The following is a 16057-nucleotide window of genomic DNA, read 5'->3' on the forward strand; positions in this document are numbered from 1 at the left end:
AATTTTTCCCTCTCTTTCTCTTCAACTCTGGTGTCCCATGGCATTGCAACATCAATGAGTGATACTTTCTTCTTGACCTTGTCAATCAACGTCACTCTGGTCTGTTTGCACGTATCACCCTATCCGTTCTGATACCATAAGTCCCAGAGATCTTTGCCTGATCGTTTTCTATCACTCCTTCAGGTTGGTGCTCGTACCACTTATTACTGCAAGGTAGCTGATGTTTCTTGCACAGGCTCCAGTGGAGGGCTTTTGCTACTGAATCCATGCTCTTTTTGTACTGGTTCTGTGCAAGTGCCGGGCATTCACTTGCTATGTGGTTTATGGTTTCACTTTTCGTATTGCACTTCCTACATATGGGAGAGATGTTATTTTCCGTCTATCGTACTTTGAACATATCTGGTTCTTAGGGCCTGATCTTGTGCCGCCTGTTATCATTCCTTCAGTTTCCTTCTTTAGCTCTCCCCCTCTGTAAGCCATTGCCAATTGTCATCGCTGGCTAGTTCTTTAGTCTGTCTCATGTATTGTCCGTGCATTGGTTTGTTGTGCCAGTCCTCTGTTCTGTCTGTCTTTCTCCTGTCTCTGTATATTTCTGGGTCTTCGTCTGCTTTTATTAGTCCATTCTTCCCATGCCACATTCTTTTAGCCCACTCGTCTTCACTGGTTTTCAGATATTGCCCCAGTGCTCTGTTTTCGATGTTGACGCAGTCCTCTATACTTTTAGTAGTCCTTCTCCCTCCTTCCTTTCGTGTTATGTATAGTCTGTCCGTATTTGCTCTTGGGTGTATGGGCTTTGTGTATTGTCATATGTTTCCTGGTTTTCTGATCTATGCTGCGGAGTTCTGCCTTCGTCCATTCCACTATCCTGCGATGTATCTGATTACTTGGCACTGCTCATGTGTTTATGGCTTTTATCGTATTTCCGGCGGTTGAGTTTTTGACTTGAGTATCGCCTTGAGTCTCTGCATATATTCTTCCTGATCGTCCTTCATCTTCTTGGTGTTTTGTATATCTCCTTCCATTATTCCAGGTATTTGTACCTTTCTCATCTATGTGGTTTGATTTACTCCCATCTGGTAGCTTTATCCCTTCAGTTCTCGTTACTTTGCCTTTTTGTATGTTGACTAAGGCGCATTTTTCTATTCCAAAACTCCATCCTAATGTCCCCAGATACAATCCTTACAGTCTGGATTAGGGTATCTATTTCCTTGATGCTCTTTACCATACAGCTTGATGTCGTCCCATGAACATCAGATGGTTGATTCTGTTGCCTCTTTTCTTGAGTTGGTACCCGGCATCCATCTTCTGTAGTACTTTTGTCATGGGAATCATGGCTACTACGAAGAGTAGTGGGGACAGTGAGTCGCCCTGGAAGATCCCTCTCCTGATATAACCTCTGCTAGTCTTATTCCAGAGCTTGTAAGTATTGTGTTCCAGTTGCGCATTGTATTTTTGAGGAAGCTGATGGTATTTTCCTCTGCCCCATATATTTTCAGGCATTCTATTAGCCATGTGTGTGGTATCATGTCGAAGGCTTTCTATAGTCTATCCATGCCATGCTTAGGTTGGTTTCCTTCTCCTACTGTTATTATTATTATTATTATTTTATTTTATTTATTTTTTTTTTTTTGCTCTATCACAGTCCTCTAATTCGACTGGGTGGTATTTATAGTGTGGGGTTCCGGGTTGCCATCCTGCCTCCTTAGGAGTCCAATCCACTTTTTCTTACTATGTGTGCCGTTTCTAGGATCACACACTTCTGCATGAGACCTGGAGCTACTTCAGCCTCTAGTTTTTCTAGATTCCTTTTCAGGGATCTTGGGATCGTGCCTAGTGCTCCTATGATTATGGGTACGATTTCCACTGGCATATCCCATATCCTTTCTTATTTCTATTTTCAGATCTTGATACTTTATCCATTTTTTTCCCTCCTTTTCTTCTTTCAATTCAAATTCTGGTGTCCCATGGTATTGCGACATCAATGAGTGATACTTTCTTCTTGATTTTGTCAATCAACGTCACGTCTGGTCTATTTGCACGTATCACCCTATCCGTTCTGATACCATAGTCCCAGAGGATCTTTGCCTGATCGTTTTCTATCACTCCCTCAGGTTGGTGCTCGTACCACTTATTACTGCAAGGTAGCTGATGTTTCTTGCACAGGCTCCAGTGGAGGGCTTTTGCCACTGAATCATGACCTCTTTTTGTAACTGGTTCTGTGCAAGTGCCGGGCATTCACTTGCTATGTGGTTTATGGTTTCATTTTTCGTATTGCACTTCCTACATATGGGAGAGATGTTATTTCCGTCTATCGTACTTTGAACATATCTGGTTCTTAGGGCCTGATCTTGTGCCGCTGTTATCATTCCTTCAGTTTCCTTCTTTAGCTCTCCCCTCTGTAGCCATTGCCAATTGTCATCGCTGGCTAGTTCTTTAGTCTGTCTCATGTATTGTCCGTGCATTGGTTTGTTGTGCAGTCCTCTGTTCTCTCTGTCTTTCTCCTGTCTCTGTATATTTCTGGGTCTTCGTCTACTTTTATTAGTCCTTCTTCCCATGCACTCTTTAGCCACTCGTCTTCACTGGTTTTCAGATATTGCCCCAGTGCTCTGTTTTCAATGTTGACGCAGTCCTCTATACTTAGTAGTCCTCTCCCCTCCTTCCTTTCGTGTTATGTATAGTCTGTCCGTATTTGCTCTTGGGTGTAGTGCTTTGTGTATTGTCATTTGTTTCCTGGTTTTCTGATCTATGCTGCGGAGTTCTGCCTTCGTCCATTCCACTATTCCTGCGCTGTATCTGATTACTGGCCACTGCCCATGTGTTTATGGCTTTTATCATATTTCCTCCATTGAGTTTTGACTTGAGTATCGCCTTGAGTCTCTGCATATATTCTTTCCTGATCGTGTCCCTTCATCTCTTGGTGTTTTTTTTTTTTTTTTTTTTTATATCTCCTCCTTCCATTATTCCCAGGTATTTGTATCCTGTCTCATCTATGTGTTTGATGTTGCTCCCATCTGGTAGCTTTATCCCTTCAGTTCTCGTTACTTTGCCTTTTTGTATGTTGACTAAGGCGCATTTTTCTATTCCAAACTCCATTCTGATGTCCCCAGATACAATCCTTACAGTCTGGATTAGGGTATCTATTTCCTTGATTCTCTTACCATACAGCTTGATGTCGTCCATTATCAGCATCACTGTTTTTTTATCTTATTCTATTCATTACTATTTTTTTTATCTTATTCTATTCAAAGTTGTTATGAAACGTAATAATTTATATTATTATTATTATTATTATTATTATTATTATTATTATTATTATTATCATTATTATTATTATTATTATTATATCTTAAAGGTTAATATTTGTATCTCTATTAGCATTAATCGGTCTGAGGAAAGCTTTTAATTCCATTATAGGAAAATATTACTGGAAACGCTTAATTGGGGATTCCCCGATCTCTTCAATACACACGCACGAGCGCACACAAACAGTATACACACGTACACGCGAAAGCGCAGCATGTCTACGCACGCACGCGCGCAATCAAGAGCAAAACTGTCGTTTCTTCATGGTGGGGAGACGAAAGAAAAATACTAAAATAAAGAATAAGATATATATACACATATATGAAAGAAACCACGCAACATTGGCACAAGGAAGGATCAGCCTCCCTTGGTCGAAGCAACAGTGATATATATTCATGTTGCAAAAGCTTTCGTCCTTGGCTCGAGAGGAACCGGGAGAAGGACGAAGGTTTTAGTAATACTTGTCTATTAAATTCAATCATTCTCCCTTTTTTTTTTATATTAATTTAATTTTTTGCTGCTGGCTTCCTATTCGTATACTCAGGAGGGGAGTGTGTTGGTGTAACATGTTAATGTGAAAGTTACATAATAAATATACTTAACAATACTTACTAATATATATAATATATATACATGAATATATATAATGTATGTATACAAATACTCTCTCTCTCTCTCTCTCTCTCTCTCTCTCTCTCTGTGGTCAAACTCGCATTTTCCAAATCTAATATAGATGCAAATACGGGTCACCGTTAAATTTCAACAGCGTATTTGATTTAATAAACATCTGCATCAGCAAATATATTTCGGAACTGATATTTATTGCCGACAGATTTTATAGGCCATAAAAGGCTGATTTTAGAGGAAGGGATCTGTTACATCGATGTTTTATTATTGGTATTCTAATAGTCAAAGGTACCGTCTTTATCCTTATCATTATCATTATCAGCATCACTTTTTTTTTCTTATTCTATTCATTACTATTTTTTTTATCTTATTCTATTCATTACTATTTTTTATCTTATTCTATTCAAAGTTGTTATGAACGTAATAATTTATATTATTATTATTATTATTATTATTATTATTATTATTATTATTATTATTATTATTATTATTATTATTATTATTATCATCATCGCTAATAAATTCACAATATCGTGATAAACTGTTATGTAATAAAAATCTACAATTGTATAAATATTCTTCTGCGTTTCAGTACAATTTGTATAATTATTATTACTAAAGATATCATTTTTATAATCCTTTTTATTATTATTTTTATCATTATTGTTATCATTTACTGGTACTAAACGCAAGACTGTTGTTTATCAACCGACAATACCCACTCAGAAATCGAAATAGTTTAAAAGAACTACGAAGCTTGATAGCGGCCCAACATAGGCAAATTTCAATATAGTGACAGAAAACTTCTTTTAATAACTCCCGTGCAAACCACGGAATGACATCATCTTTCGGTGAACCGACTTGAAAAGGTCAAATAGGTACCACACGTCTCGGTGGGGGTGGGGTGGGGGGGACTGTACAGGTTGTTGACAGCTGCCAAAGCGGAAGATTAGAAAAAGGAAAAGAAGTAAATTTTAAAAACCTACATATCAACCCGCCGAAGGATATCCTCGAGATACCCGACGTTGCGGGCCACCATGGAGCCCACAGAAGGCACGGGTATGAAGGAGACGTTTGGGCGTACCCAGTCGCACGGCGGTGGTGTTGGGCAGGAAGAACATGGCCACCAAGTCTAGCGACCCTCGTCGTCTTCTTATCCAGTACTGATTGGTGGTTGCCCGTGAAGAGAGCAGTGCGGGCACCGCTCCGGCGTCGCAAGCTTGTGTGGCTCGTGTTTGGGACTCTTTTCCGTTTCGTTTTCCCCTCTCTCGCGAAGTGACTCGTGATTCGTGAATTTCGAGACGTATTATGGGAAAAGAAAGAGTCGTCAGCCTGTGGTCGTTTGAAACCCCGAATAAATAAATACGACTTCGGGAAGATATCTAACTAGCGAAAGCATTCGCGCTAGATTATCATTGTTCAGCGTACAATATTCGATCACATTATTATGACCGTTAGTGGGATTCGATCAGATGTGATTCGTACGTCGTAATACACTTTTTAAAATGTAAAAATCTCGTACACGTGTATAAATAATGCTCAGATGTTCAGCTGCACTGACGAATTGTTTTTGTGTGGTGTTCTCGTTTTCTATGACCCTAAGTCATGTGATTCCAAATCCTCATGTCAGGAAAATTAGGGAAAAACATCCGGTTCACATGTAGTATCATAGTGGTCTCTTGGTGAGCGAGACACGCGAACTGATGCAACTGACAGATGAAGGGGACATCGAGTTACGGCTGTAATTAACTCTTTCCTGGTCTTTGACAAAGAACTGTTTGTTGTGTGCTTTGCCGTGAGTGAATTTCATTCCCTGATATGAAGGTGATTTGCATCTTGCTACTTGGGTGAATGAGTGACCGCAGAAGAAATTAACATTATTTCGACACAGCGCTGTGTTGACATCTACTAAAAAAATACTAATCGAGAGATTCAGCTGAATAGATTTATAGTGAAGATAACTGACGTTAATTATCCCATGTTTAGAGAAGGGGGCGCTTACGAAAACCGCAGCTATATTTCGAGTAAAAACGCAAATACATATACAAAAGCTGCTGATTTACATATTTATGGAACATATTTTGACAGCCATAGATTACAAAAAGGTAAGTGAAATAAATAAAAGTAAATTATACTCTATGTGATCTCATCGAATAGGCCCAACTTAGTTACGTTTTGCAAATCAGAATCAGAACTTGATTTATCTGTATGATCAATATTTCGCTTCACTTGTTTCGTGGGACTTCGTTAACATTCAACTTGAACTAATAGGCCTGGTGACTGAATAAAAATACAATACATTATACAGCTTAATAGGTGAATTATAACATGAGTCTGAGCTTCCACCTTTTGGTTATATACACAATAAGTGTTGGTCCTTCAAGAGAAATACGACGGGTCTGGTTAGAGTCCAGCAGAACCAGATGAAGATGCTTATCTTTGACTTTGTTCTTTTGGGTGAGGTTCGGATAGGCTGTGAAAGATGACATTAGTATTTGGTGACATTTCATAACACCGTCAGCCCCCTTTGAACAGATACTTGGGAAAACACAGGTAAATGAGAATCTAGTGGCTCAATTTACCACATTTCATGTTTCACGGACGTTCAAGGACAACTTCGGGATGCTAGAAGTTCGAGGACAACTTCAGGATGCTAAAAAATAACCAGCGTCCTTGAAATGACTGTTTAAAGTCGCTGTTGCTCCGGTAAAGGGCCTTGTGACCTTGGCAGGTGTGTGATTCCCGGATTATTAATGCTGCTATCAGTGTTTCGGTAAAGTTAAGATTAATTATATTAATGAACTTGAAATTTTCTGCATTTATTTGCATTGATGTAGTCTGTTAGTTCAGAGCTGCATCAAAATAGTGTTATTTTTCTTGCAATATATTAATAAACGTGTGCAGAGCATATCCAGTATTAATTTTCATACAGATACCTTTGAAGTTCACTCAAAAATTCTTTTTTTAGGTTCTCGGGCTTCATTGTGACCCATTATCTCCCACACCATACTACAGGGTGATCAAAAAGCCCTTGTGCACATAATATTTTATAAATAAAGTCCTGTGTAGCTGTTTTTATTGTTATTTTCTCTTTTTTATTATTATGCTGTTTGATCCTTAATAAAAACACTATAAATGTTAATAAATTAAATTTTATTTTATTTCAGATTTTAATGAAAGGTTATGCTGCCTCTAAAGTGTCGTATCATAAAACATTAGGTGTACAGAGACTTTTTGATCACCCTGTAGTAATGTTTATTCAAATTTCTGAGAATTGAATTTAGGGGCGTTGTCATCAGCTCCATAACCCTGTCATGCCCCTACATTTGGCCATAGGAACTTATGTAACAACAGTGTCTGGTACTCATTTGTGGTCACCTGATACCTGACTTCAGTAACAGGGAGAAGGACCAGCAGTATTAAGAACAGGTCACTTCCTGCATTTCATTTATTTCGATCATTTTGCGCGATGCTTTCCACATAAGGAAGTGCAGTTGAACAAGCATACCATAGTTTCTTTTTGTTTTGGTTGCATAAACAATTTTTTTGGTTGCACAAACAATGTTCTGGTTGCATAACCAATTTTTTGGTTGCATTAACAACTTTTTGGTTGCATAAACAATTTTTTGGTTGGACAAACAATTTTTTGTTTTTGGTTGTACAAACAATTTTTAGTTGCATAAACAATTTTTTGATTGCACAAACAATTTTTTGGTTGCATAACCAATTTTTTGGTTGCACAGTCAATATTTTGGTTGCAAAAATTTTTTTTTGGTTGCATAAACAATTTCTTGGTTGCACAGTCAATTTTTTGGTTGCACAAACAAACCGCAATATCTTTTTAGATTCCACACATACACACGTTTTTATTTTTTTGGTTGCACGAAGAAAACTCATACTTTCTTTCTCGGTGGAACAAAAGAAAACTTTTTTTTTTTTTTTTTGGTTGCATGAACAAATGAACAAAACACAGTTTCTTTTTTTAAAGATAACTGTCATCTAGCAACAATGCTTAACGATTCTAGTTATACACTGAAAGCATCACAATCAATCCATTTAGCTTATTTTGATCCATTGCCGCTCATACCAGACCTTTGGGTCTGTTTCAGGATTTATTACATTGCACTGATTTTCGGGATGAGATTGGTTTACTTTCTTCATTCCCTGTTTGTGTAACTGACCATGAAAAAAAAAATAAATAGGTTACTCATTCTTTGGAAAAGGTTAAACCAACAATCAGTAAAAAAAATAAAGAAAATAAATAGAAAGTTATACTCATGCTTTTAAAAAGATTGAAAAAATAATGAGTTAGAAATAGAAACAATAAAAAGAAAAAAAAAAAGATCGTTTCCCTGAGAAGGAACCGTGATTGTTGAATGGTCGTGTCTGCTTTCTTTTCCTTTTTTTCTTTTTTGCCCTTTTCTGGAACGTTGCCAAGAAACGGAAAGTGGGTGGGGGGTGTTGGAAGAGCAAACTTGTGGAGTCGTGTGTCTTTACAGGTTGTTAAGACTCACATGAGCAGCGTAAATTTGGAAAGTTTAGGAATGACAAATTGGCTATCTCAGCGGACACTTATTGTGGTTGCTTACAAAAGAGGAAGAAGAAGAAGAACAAGAACAAGAACAAGAAGAAGAAAAAAAATAAACGTTTCGAAAGTGGAAGGAATAAACAGAAACGTAAGAAGGACGGGATCGGACGAAACTGAACTTTTACGCTGCGGCGCCGAAAGTAAACAAGTCATACAGGATGTTGACCTACTCACTCCCTGGGTCATTTAGCTTACTCTGGCGGACGCCGCCCGTGTAGAAAACATCTGCTGGGGGGTGAATCAAGGTCTCTCTCTCTCTCTCTCTCTCTCTCTCTCTCTCTCTCTCTCTCTAAGCGAGGTTTCAGAGTGCAGAGTAGCATTCTCCAGAACTGGTTTGGAAGCGTGTCGGAACGGCCAAGTAAACCTCCATTAAATAATGCGTAAAAAAAGATATATGAGCATCTCCAAATTCTTCACCTAAAATCTTGTGATTTGCTTACGAACATTTATCTACAAACTGAATAAAAAACAATATATTTCTTATGGAAGGGATATATAAATTGCTTCGGCCATCGAATGACGTTGCAGAATACTTCCACAGTACCCGTAATTACGGGTCATTGAATTGTTCCCCAAGGATCTTCCTTTCTCGGAGTTTCCACAAGAATGGAAGTCCTTGCAGTAGCCAAGCCTGTATTGGGCATCCATGTTTGCTTTGGTGTGTCTTCCTTATGCTAGATAGTGTAAATAATCGAATATCTTGCCAACAGCTGGCAAGGAAGGTTTGGAAGCTACTCACAGGGTGATTTCTCAACCAGCGCCTTTGACTTTTATTTTTTTGTTGAAACAGGGATCGTTAGTATCCACCACCATCCCAGCTTCCAGTTTAGGTTCTCTCTCTCTCTCTCTCTCTCTCTCTCTCTCTCTCTGTGTGTGTGTGTGGTGTGTGTGTGTGTGTGTGTGCTTGCTTGACAAAATATGGTTTCTGAATGTTATGCAAAACCTTACTGTGCACATTTACGATTTCTTCCAATTAATTTTTTCTGAAGCTCAACAGTAAATGATATCACCGAATGTCTCCTCTTCGGTGAAGTAAATGAGCCTTCATATTTGCAAATTTTTTTAACTTATAATTCAGTTAATAAATGGCAACGAATAGAGTCAGGACAGAAAAAACAGACATGAAAAATTTTATCTATGAACCAAACCCTGTCAGGAGTTCATAATTTATTGTCTTCTGAAAGAAAATAACAAATGGTAATTTTTAGGATCATGGAAATCACTAATTCCCTTTTCATTGAGAGTGAAAAGAACGAAATATTTTGCTATAGAACAATTCACTTTGCTTTTGTGGACTTTGCAACTGTACACTGTAGTGTCCCCTGTGATCTTGATGTATAATGCAGAGTATTCAGGATTCCCCCTCAGCCTGGCTAGTAAAAAGAGCAGCAGTTTTTTTAGGGGCTTCAATGAAGAGATTACAAAAAAAAAAAAAAAAAAAAAAAAGGTGAGAGAAAGTAAAAAAGAAATCTATTCTGGTGTAGCTTTGTACGGAGGGATCTCTATCCTCCACGGTTTAAATGAGAAAGTTGATAATATACCTCTCGGGCTTCAGCGTCGGCTGGGAGGGGATTTCGACCATTGAGCTATTTACTTTCGCCTTTTCATGGCACTGTTATTCCAGCCGTAGAATAAAATCTAGATGCAACACTCATACTACACCTTTTTAAACCGTCAATTTGTATTCAATTAATACTGATATTAAGTATTTTAAAAGTAGTCCAAAGAGATTACTAACCTGGTTAGTAGATTCTAAAAAGGGCTCGTACGAATGATTTGTTTGTAAACAATGTGTAAATTGACGCAATGTAACGTTGATGAGGTTGGTTATAATTAGTGGGCAACAATGAGAAACAATACTCAGACTTCATCTCCAATGCTTAATTTTCCCCTCAATCTTATCCTTGAGGCTTTGATAACCAATAAATCTATTTTTCCAACATGTAATGATGATAAAGAAAAATAGGGGTTAACCTTTCATCGTGCACTTCATTTTCTCGACGTAGTAATAACAAGAAAAATGAGCAGATAGGCTCTGGAATAAACAAAGCCCTAATTATCCGGATGAGCAGCAATATCAGCAGGTCAAATAAGGTTATCTACGGTATTATAACGGGATTTAACTATATCAGTTAGATAATCATCGACTATTTTGCTAGAGTTTTATGGAAAGTAGGAAAGGCTCTATCAAAGTGGGCAAAGTTTGTGTTAATGATTGAGTTCTTTCCTTTTGTAAACTTGAGAGAGAGAGAGAGAGAGAGAGAGAGAGAGAGAGAGAGAGAGAGATAACAACGAACCCTCTGATCGAATGATTTCATGAAACCGTCGACAGGATTAGCCTTCTCAATCTTTCGTTTTAGGCCGGACACCCCACCCCCCACCCTTTATATTTAATTGCAATTGCAGCTCAGTCGATTTTAAGAGCTCGATCAAGATGTTTCTTCGCCTCTCAGTAATCAAGTGCCTCTGATTAGTGGCAGTATCCGAGAGCACTCGAGTCGCCTCGAGTGTTGTGCAAGGTCGGGATAGTTGATCTCTCTCTCTCTCTCTCTCTCTCTCTCTCTCTCTCTCTCTCTCTCTCTCTCTCTCTCACTCCCAGCTTAAACGCAGCCGAAATAAGTCTTGATTTAATTACAAGCCTGGTGTGATTAATTTTTCATGAATGTTGCTAATGTGTTTTAGTCAATATCAAAGCTTCTACGTGCTTGTTGAATATTTACATTATATGTAATGACACTACGTTTGTGAGGACTCGGCAATAGTTATTTGATCACTATCACATTTCGAAAGTTTGTTTAGTCACTTTTTTATTTGATCACTATCACATTTCGAAAGTTTGTTTAGTCACTATTTGATCACATACATTTGAAAGTTTGTTTAGTCACTTTTTTATTTGATCACTATCACATTTCGAAAGTTTGTTTAGTCACTTTTTTATTTGATCACTATCACATTTCGAAAGTTTGTTTAGTCGCTTTTTTATTTAATCACTATTACATTTCGAAAGTTTGCTTACTCACTTTTTTATTTAATCACTATCACATTTCGAAAGTTTGTTTAGTCAGTTTTTACGGATTAACATCAGTTGAGAAGAAGCTGGGGTCGTGAAATTTCCATTCACTTAGAAAAAAATTTTCCGAACTCTTGAAAAAAAAAAATCTCCCTGCATCATGTAGCCCTTAACCAATAAAAGAAAAACATATTTTAGCTACGCCTTCGTCTTGAAAACAAAACACTTGCAGAGGTCCTGAGACTGTGGCAACGGTTATAAAAATCTCACCATTTGTTCCTTCAATCAAGGTTTTTGTTTTATTTTACAAAGTTAGATGACTTACATCTCACTTCACTATTTACATCAATCACAGAAACAGCAAGTACTGTCTGAGGTGTCCTTGGTGACATAACGGCAGTGTCACATAGCACCTTCTCAGGCAGCGTTTTAGAATCTTGCCCCAGATTTTGAATAATGTTATCAAATCCAACTCTTGTTCAATAAGTGATGTCTCACGCTGGCGAACATACCCCAATGCTGTGAACAATATAGTAAACTTGGACTAGAGCTAATGAAAGTACTTAAGAACCAACCGAGATGTTTGGAAAATAAATGCCACTCAGAACAACAGCGGGAAACTGAAACATTTCAAGCTGATGCTGCCAACGTCTAGTGTATCTGCGTCTGAAAAAATTCATATGAATATTTTATTTCTGTAAGTCTCAGATTCAATGCAGCTTTATTCTTTTTGTTTTGTCTCTCCAATCATTTTCACTGCGTCTTTTTCATAAGTCTGAAGAGTTCAGCCTGCTTGGTTCTTCATTTTCTTTCTCCCTTGATGGAATTATGGTCTGTGAGAAATGACATACATTCATGAGGTGCTGTTTATTTAACCTTTACGAAATAAGCGTGCAGTAAACACGGCTCCGGGAAAAAGTGAGGGCTTAAATTTACCTTATCTCCATAAAGTTGCTGTTACGGGTTGGCTGGATTCCAAACTTCTCTTCATTATTATTATTCATAATATGCGAACATTTTTAAGCGAGAGGCCAAAAGGGCATGAAGGGCATGAACTTTCATACCACGATCCCATAGAGGTAAGATATTTGATGCCGAATGAGCTCCTGAATTTCCCAAATATTCCATGGAGAATTAGCAGTTAAATTTCCAAAATATTCAGTGTAAAAACAACACGTGAATTTCTCAAATATTCCTTGTAATGTTAACAACTGAATTTCACTAAATATTCTATATAAAATTAGCGCTTGAATTTCCCTAATATTGTGTATAACTGCGTTTCCCAAAATAACTTGCTCGCAAGACATATCTAGAGATTTTTAAATACACGAACACGTTAGCTAAACCAGTGTTTTAGCCATTGGTGAACTAAAACAAAATCTGGTTTGGTCGATACTCACTTTAGTAATAACCAATTGAATAGTAGACGTGGTTAGTGTGCAAGGGCCAATGGTTAGCGTGCAACTGCAAAGGCCAATGGTTAGCGTGCAACTGCAAAGGCCAATGGTTAGCGTGCAACTGCAAAGGCCAATGGTTAGCGTGCAACTGCAAGGGAGGTTCGCGCAACCTGTTAGCCAATGTAGCGTGCAACTGCAAGGGCCAATGGTTAGCGCGCAACTGCAAAGGCCAAAGGTAGTGTGCAACGCAAGGGGCCAATGGTAGCGTTTTGCAACTGCCAAGGGCCAATGGTTAGCGTGCAACTGCAAAGGCCAATGGTTAGCGTGCAACTGCAAGGGTCAATGGTTAGCGTGCAACTGCAAAGGCCAATGGTTAGCGTGCAACTGCAAAGGCCAATGGTTAGCGTGCAACTGCAAAGGCCAATGGTTAGCGTGCAACTGCAAGGGTCAATGGTTAGCGTGCAACTGCAAACTGCAAAGGCCAATGGTTAGCGTGCAACTGCAAACTGCAAAGGCCAATGGTTAGCGTGCAACTGCAAACTGCAAAGGCCAATGGTTAGCGTGCAACTGCAAGGGCCAATGGTTAGCGTGCAACTGCCAAGGCAAGTAGCGGGCAACTGAAAGGCCAATGGTTAGCGCAACTGCAAGGCAATGTTAGCGTGTCAACTGCAAAGGGCCAATGGTTAGGTTGCCAAACTGGCCAAACTGGCAAAAGGCCAATTGGTTAGCGTGCAACTGCAAACTGCAAAGGCCAATGGTTAGCGTGCAACTGCAAAGGCCAATGGTTAGCGTGCAACTGCAAAGGCCAATGGTTAGCGTGCAACTGCAAAGGCCAATGGTGACGTGCAATGCAAGGGGCATGTTAGTTTGACAAACTGGCCAAAGCGCAATGGTTAGCGTGCAACTGCAAAGGCCAATGGTTAGCGTGCAACTGCAAAGGCCAATGGTTAGCGTGCAACTGCAAACTGCAAAGGTCAATGGTTAGCGTGCAACTGCAAAGGCCAATGGTTAGCGTGCAACATGCAAAGGGCCAATGGTTTAGCGCGCAACTGCAAACGCAAAGGCCAATGGTTAGCGTGGCAACTGCAAAGGACAATGGTTAGCGTTTTGCAAACTGCAAGGCCAATGGTTAGCGTCAACTGTAAACAGGCCAATGGTTAGCGTGCAACTGCAAGGGCCAATGGTTAGCGTGCAACGCAAAACTGCAAAGGCCAATGGTAGCGTGCAACTTGACAAACTGCAAAAGGCCAATGGTTAGCGTGCAACTGCAAAGGCCAATGGTTAGCGTGCAACTGCAAAGGCCAATGGTTAGCGTGCAACTGCAAGGGCCAATGGTTAGCGTGCAACTGCAAAGGCCAATGGTTAGCGTGCAACTGCAAGGGCCAATGGTTAGCGTGCCAAACTGGCAAACTGCAAAGGCCAATGGTATAGCGTGCAAACTGCAAAGCAAACAGTGTTAGCGTGCAACTGCAAAGGCCAATGGTTAGCGTGCAACTTCAAACAATGGTTTAGCGTGCAACTGAAAAGGCCCAAATGGTTAGCCGTGCAACTGGAAGGGTCAATGGTTAGCGGTGCAACTGCAAAGGCCAATGGTTAGCGTAACTTGCAAAGGCAATGTTAGCGGCAACTGCAAAGGCCATGGTTAGCGTGAACAACTGCAAAAGGCCAATGGTTAGCGTGCAACTGCAAGGGCAATGGTTAGCGCACAACTGCAAAAGGCCAATGGTTACATGCAACCTGCAAAGGGGCAATGGTTAGCGTGCAACTGCAAAGGCCAATGGTTAGCGTGCAACTGCAAGGCCAACTGGTTAGCAGAACTGCAAGGGCCAATGTTAGCCGTGGCAAACCTGCCATAAAGGGTGGCCTTAATGTTTGCGTGCAACTTGCAAAGGCCAATGGTTAGCGGCAAACTGCTGCAATGGTTAGCTGCAAACTGCAAAGGCAATGGTTAGCGTGCAACTGCAAGGGTCAAATGGGTTAGCGTGCCAACTGGCAATGGCCCAATGGTTAGCCGTGCAATGCAAGGGGTCAATGGTTAGCGTGCAACTGCAAAGGCCAATGGTTAGCGATGCAACTTCAAAGGGTCAATGGCAATGCGAATGGCAACTGCAAAAGGCCAATGTGCGTGGCAACTGAAAGGCCAATGGTTTAGCGTGCAACTGCAAGGTCCAATGGTTAGCGTGCAAACTGCAAAAGGGCAATGTAAAGGCCGCCAAACTCAAAGGCAATGGTTAGCGTTGCAACTCGAGTCAAATTGGTTAGCGTGCAACTCAAAGGTCCAATGTTAGCGTGCAACTGCAAAAAGGCAATGGTTAGCGTGCAAACTGCAAAGGCCAATGGTTAAGCGTGCAATCTCAAGGTCAATGGTTAGCGTTGCAACTGCAAAGGCCAATGAGCGTGCAACCTTCAAACAAGGTCCAATGGTTAGCGTGCAACTGCAAAGGCCAGGGTTTTGCGTGCAAAACTCAAGTCAATGGTTAGCGTGCACTGCAAAGGGCCAATGGTTTGCAATGCAAACTCAAAGTCAATGGTTAGCGTGCAACTGCAAAGGGCCAATGTTAGCGTGCAACTCAAGGGTCAATGGTTAGCGTGCAACTGCAAAAGGCAATGGTTTGGCCGTGCAACTTCAAAGGGCAATGGTTGCGTGCAACTTGCAAAAGGCAATGGTTAGCGTGCAAACTGCAAAGGCAAATGGTTAGCGTGCAACCTCAAAGGGCAATGGTTAGCGGTGGCAACTGCAAACAAATGCAAAGTTGGGCAATGGTTAGCGTGCAACTGCAAAGGGCCAATGGTTGCGGTGGCAACTTTCAAAAGGTCAATGGTTAGCGTCGCAACTGTAAAGGCCAATGGTAGCACTTTCCCATCTTTCGGAGTGCAACTGCCACACACAAAAAACAACAAAAATAAGCACTCAAAATAAACACAACGAAACACCAACCGAACATAAAAAAAAACAACCAATAAAAGGTCAAGGGCCAATGGTTAGCGTGCACCTGCAAACTGCAAAGGCCATGGTTAGCGTTTGCAACTGCAAAGGCCAATGCGTTAGCGTGCAACTGCAAAAGGCCAATGGTTAGCGTGCAATGGCAAAACTGCAAAGGCCAATGGTTAGCGTGCAAACGCAAACTGCAA

General features: G+C 40.0%; 1 protein-coding gene and 1 long non-coding RNA gene across 5 annotated transcripts in view; one reads left to right on the forward strand and one right to left on the reverse strand.

Annotated features, from left to right (window-relative positions):
• Positions 1-16057, reverse strand: part of LOC135208541 (uncharacterized) — a 462510-nt gene that overhangs the window by 69380 nt on the left and 377073 nt on the right. The window lies entirely within an intron of this gene.
• Positions 5044-16057, forward strand: part of LOC135208540 (prostaglandin E2 receptor EP3 subtype-like) — a 198280-nt gene continuing 187266 nt past the window's right edge. For 2 of the 4 annotated variants that reach the window (XM_064240837.1, XM_064240840.1), the window contains exon 1: positions 5045-6035. The gene's annotated coding sequence lies outside the window, so the exon portion shown is untranslated. Of the gene's footprint in view, positions 6036-6078; positions 6662-16057 lie in introns of those variants that run through there. The other 2 variants (XM_064240841.1, XM_064240838.1) reach the window with 2 other exon arrangements.

This window comes from Macrobrachium nipponense, chromosome 35, assembly GCF_015104395.2.
Source record: "Macrobrachium nipponense isolate FS-2020 chromosome 35, ASM1510439v2, whole genome shotgun sequence".
NCBI classification, from domain to species: domain Eukaryota; kingdom Metazoa; phylum Arthropoda; class Malacostraca; order Decapoda; family Palaemonidae; genus Macrobrachium; species Macrobrachium nipponense.